Genomic DNA, 4,521 nt, shown 5'->3' with positions numbered 1-4,521 from the left:
CATTCTCCATTCTGTCCAACTCCTCCCTGGGAAACCTACCTCAGGTCTGAGAGTCTGAAACCCGAGATGCTCTGGGTGTGTTGATTTCCTTCTGCTACCCTGATGTCCCCACATCCAAGTCCTGACTCCTTTAAGCCATCCCTGGGGGTATCGGGCCACTTGACCACGGGGAGAGGCCAGGCTGTGACTGTGTGACCAACAAGCTGTGTGATGTGTGTATGGGTGAGCACACGAGTGTGAGAGTGTAAGAGGGGCACCCAGGCCTGAGCTAGGACAGAAGCAACTGGGGAAGGAGCCCGGGGGCCACAGGCAGTCTGATTTTTTCTCCACATCTCCCCCCACCCCCTGACCCTGTCTAAACTAATGGGGTAGTGGCAGCTGCAGGGGCAGGGACGGGAGTGACTGAATCCTACTTCACTCCCAAAGATTTCTAAGGAAGAGCGTTCTATTGCAACCTTTGGCTTGGCCTTGTTGACCCATGACCCTCTTTCAAGGACATTCACTCTGATTTCCAGTGTGCCCTGTTTCCACTGGCCACGTTCTCTAAGGAAGAACAATAGCATCTGTTTTTGTGTCCAAATGGCTGGAGAGGGGGGCTGTGGGTCCAGCACCCATATACAAAAACGAAGTAGGGATTGGGGCTTGCCCTATGACGTGCTGATGACCAAGTTACATGGGTAAAGGCAAGCAGCAGAGTATTGGGCAAGAGCACTGGACTGGGAGTCCAGAGATGCTGCTTCACCCTGGGGCTTTAGGCAAGTCCCTTTCCCTCCCAGAGCCTCAGTATCCCTTCTATCAAATGATGATGTTACCACTTGGGAAAGGCTGTCCCCACCCCGTCCCATCCCTCTCACCCCTCACCCCTCACCCCTCATCCCTCATCCCTCATCCCAGCGTGCCCCGTGCGCACCCATTTCGGCTGGTACAATGAGTCCAGAGCATGCGGGCGCTTCCGGCTGCCCCCTCCTCGCCTTGACCCAGCACTGCTGGACCCGTGTGGTCTGTTCCTCACACTCACGGACTGGAGGCTCTGGGCAGCACAACCACCAACTCCGGTGTGTGTTGAGGAGGGGCGGGGCACAAAGCCACCAACTCTGTGTGTGTTTGTGTGTCTGTCTCCCAAGGGAGCAGCACTGCTGAGTTCAGCTTGAGTATTAACTCATGGACTGTCAGCAAAATACAGTCACCAAAAGGCTATGGGCTGTTTTGTCTTTTGCAGTGGCATCATGTTACTCACGTTTTATGTTTTTCAGAGTTCATTAGTTTCTGTTTGTTCTTAGTTAATATCCAACTCAATAGATTGTGTAAGTAGAATACCCCCTAACTGAAAGTCACCTACATAAAATATAGTGAAAAATATGTCACCCACTTAAACTATAGTTGAAAATATGTATGTATTCATTAGTTTTGTGTAGCCAACACTGGATACTGGGTAAGGGCACAGGATCCCAGGGCTAGACTGCCTGGGTTCAAGTTCCAATTTAGCCACTTGCTGGCTTTGAAATGCTTGACAGCTTTAAGCCTCAATTAGTTAAATTTTTTGTTTTAAAACTTAATCCCAAATGTGATAGTCTCAGTTTCTTGATCTGGAAAACAGAAATTTTTCAATGAGAGTCTGTGTGAAAACTTCATAGTGTTTACAGCCACTGTCTGGCTCAGGAAAGTCCTCAGCTTTAGGGGTTAAAGTTTTAAAAGCCACTTTAAAGTTTTTAAAGCCACTACCTGGCCCAGGAAAGCCCTCAGCTTTAGCCATTATTAGCACATTATTGTTGTGCTGGCTACACATGCATTAATGAGGCAGGAAAATGCTCAAGGATAACTTATCAGACTGAGACCGATGCTGTGCGTGCATGCTCATGTTTTAGCTCAGAGCCATTTGTCTAAAAGCCTCTTGAACTCAGAGGACCAGGCAGTATCAACTTTGCTTTGCAGTGAAGCCATCAGTTTTGTTAATCAATGAAATTGACATAACGCTCTTTTTTTCTTTGAAGCACCAACCATGTGCCTAGAACTAACTGTGTCCAGAAGAGCATACTTCAGTTGGCTGGAGTGAGCAATTCAACTTGTGGAGGAATGAGAAATGATAGTGTTGAGACAAGAAACACAAAACCCCAGGGTAAGGTAGGAATCACTGAAAGTCAGGCAAAGGAACTGGCATCCAGTGATGAGTCAGGCTTTGCCCGCCTCTGGCCCTACAGATGGCTCTTTGGAGAGGAAAAAATTAAGCCAGGCCCAAGGGCAAAGATCGTACGGGAATGCCGGCAGCTCTAGGCTGTCTACGAGAGTCCAGATTTGCTGCTTCACCCTGGGGCTTTTGGCAAGTCCCTTTTTCCCCCAGAGCTTCAGTATCCCTTCTATCAAATGATGATGTTCTGCCTTTCTCCTAGGATGGCTGTGGAGATCCAGGGAGACAGTGGCCATAGGGATGCTATGTTAACTGCAGATGCAGCCGTAGGAGCACTTTGCTAACGGCCAACGTGAGTTCAGACTCTTCAGGCTATTTGGCACCCAGGTCTGTGGTGAGGTGTGACATGTGGGATGTAAGGTTTGATGCCTGCTCCGACTCCAGTCTTGCTAACACCCACTAAACATTTGGCAAATCATGACCCTACCTTGGGGAAAAGGGCAGTCTGGGAGAGCTTCTTCAAGGCAGGCTGGCTTCAATGCAGTCCGGGCCATGACTGAGATAGGCTTACGTGGTGAGGAATTGGAGGGTAACTGGGTAAAAAGCTGCCATGGGCAGAGGTGTAGTGTGGGTCGCGTCGAGGATAGCCCCTGGCCAAAGCAGGGAACAGAGACAGAATGAGGAAGAGCTGTGTGGGGAAGGTGGGGCATAGGGTGGAGAACCTTCAAAGTCTGAAGAGTGTGACTTGTTGGGGTTCAATGCTGTAGGCAGTAGGGAGCCATGGAAGGCTCTTAGGTGGAGAAATGACAGCTGCACATTAGTGAGCAAGCCCTGTCTCCATGAGCAGCGTGGGGGGTCCTCTGAGCACGCTAGGCACGAGTGTGCAGGGAGCTGGTGCAAATGCCTCTGTGTGCGGGCGAGCATCTGTGTTGTGACTCTGCCCACGCATGTGCTTCAGTGTGCCGACTGGCTGCACGTCCCAGATCCATGTGGCACATGCCGGCCAATGAGGGTGCTGGGCGGGGAAGGCAGCGTATGCGTGTTGTTTGTGGGCATGTGTGTTACTGTGTGCATGCTGGCTGTGGGGCCTCACAGTATGTGTGTGCACACTCCGGCCTGTGCGTGTGTCCCCCACCCTCAGGCCTGCCCCACCCATGCGTGTGACCTGCCATGTGATTTGATGCTGTCTTTCAGAATCACTATCGTTATTCCCTGAGGGGCGTCAGCCTTGGTAGGTACATGCCTTGCTGCCTGCTGCATGAAAGGTCTGCCCGCCCCGCTGCCCCAGCTCCACACGGGGGGCACACCTGGGGACTCAGAACCAGGCTCCCTGCCCCTCCCTTCTGGAGCTGCAGACTTGCTCTTTCCTCTTTCTGTCCTTGTGCTGCTGGCTGTCTCACTTCTCTCCCTGCGAGCCATGGGACTCAGTGTCACCGCTCAAGGTCTCCATGGCTGAGCCTGGGGGCCGTTAGAACAGGCTCCATGCCCAAACTGGCAGACGTGGAGCCACCAGAGAGGGCACAGAGCTCATGGTTTATGGTGTAGGGGCTGGGAGCTTGGAGGGGGTTGTGTGTAGGGCTGGACTCTGAGGCGGTCAGAGGCCTAGGAACATCATCCTGGGCACGCTGTACCTGTCGTGCAGTCTGAGTCATGCTGCCAGGGCAGGGTATCCAGCTACCAGCCTGGGAGTGCCGAGAGCCAAATCCACTGCAGATTAAGGGTGATAGTTAGGGTCCCATGTCCTCTATCTGTCAGCAATCCAGTTGTGATCTAGGATAAAAGCCTGAGAGTCCCATACACACGGTCATCCCACAACACACTTCACACACCAGGCAGGGACACACAGCCCCCTTCCCTCCCTCCCAGGTACCATCATAGCTGCTAGTGTGGACTGAAGACAGGGTCCCTGGCCCTCGCTGAAGCACTACCGCCCATCAGCAGGCTCACTCACCTTGGCCTGTTGCTCCTAGGGTTCACCTGTGCTATTCAGCCAAGGAGACCGCAGTACCTGCTGGCCCAGCCGAGCTCCGCCTAGCGAGCCCACCTGCCTTTCCTGCCACGGACTCTTCCTCTTCTGCTTTTCTGAGCAGGATGAGCTCAGCCTCACCTATGCAACCTGCAGCCCCCTGCCAACCAGTTGAGGCTCCCCTCTTAGACTTATAAGTCTATGCCCAGTGGCATCCAGCTACCTGTCCTCCTTGCCTTCCCCAGGGTCCCTCAGAGGACCCTGGGCTTTCTGACAGCCCAGAGGGGCCTCTGGCACTCACTCCAGCCATCCATCCCTTCTAGCTTCACCATTTTGTTTCAAGCAGTGTTCCTTCTCTATCAGGCCTGGTGGCTGTTGGATGGGGCTCCCCAAGCAAGAGGTGGCCCTGGGCCAGTGGGTTGGAAGACAG

General features: G+C 52.9%; 1 long non-coding RNA gene across 1 annotated transcript; it reads left to right on the top strand.

Annotated features, from left to right (window-relative positions):
• Positions 1 to 1,179: 1,179 nt before the first annotated feature.
• LOC105525221 lies at positions 1,180 to 4,521 on the top strand. The gene is made up of 4 exons (XR_001003874.1): positions 1,180 to 1,304; positions 1,992 to 2,116; positions 2,388 to 3,356; positions 4,455 to 4,521. It is a non-coding gene; the product is annotated as an uncharacterized LOC105525221 (long non-coding RNA).

The sequence above is a fragment of the Colobus angolensis genome, unplaced genomic scaffold, assembly GCF_000951035.1.
Source record: "Colobus angolensis palliatus isolate OR3802 unplaced genomic scaffold, Cang.pa_1.0 Scaffold522, whole genome shotgun sequence".
Classification (NCBI taxonomy): domain Eukaryota; kingdom Metazoa; phylum Chordata; class Mammalia; order Primates; family Cercopithecidae; genus Colobus; species Colobus angolensis.
The sequence above is the reverse complement of the archived record's forward strand: the minus strand, read 5'-3'. Positions and strand labels throughout refer to the sequence as shown.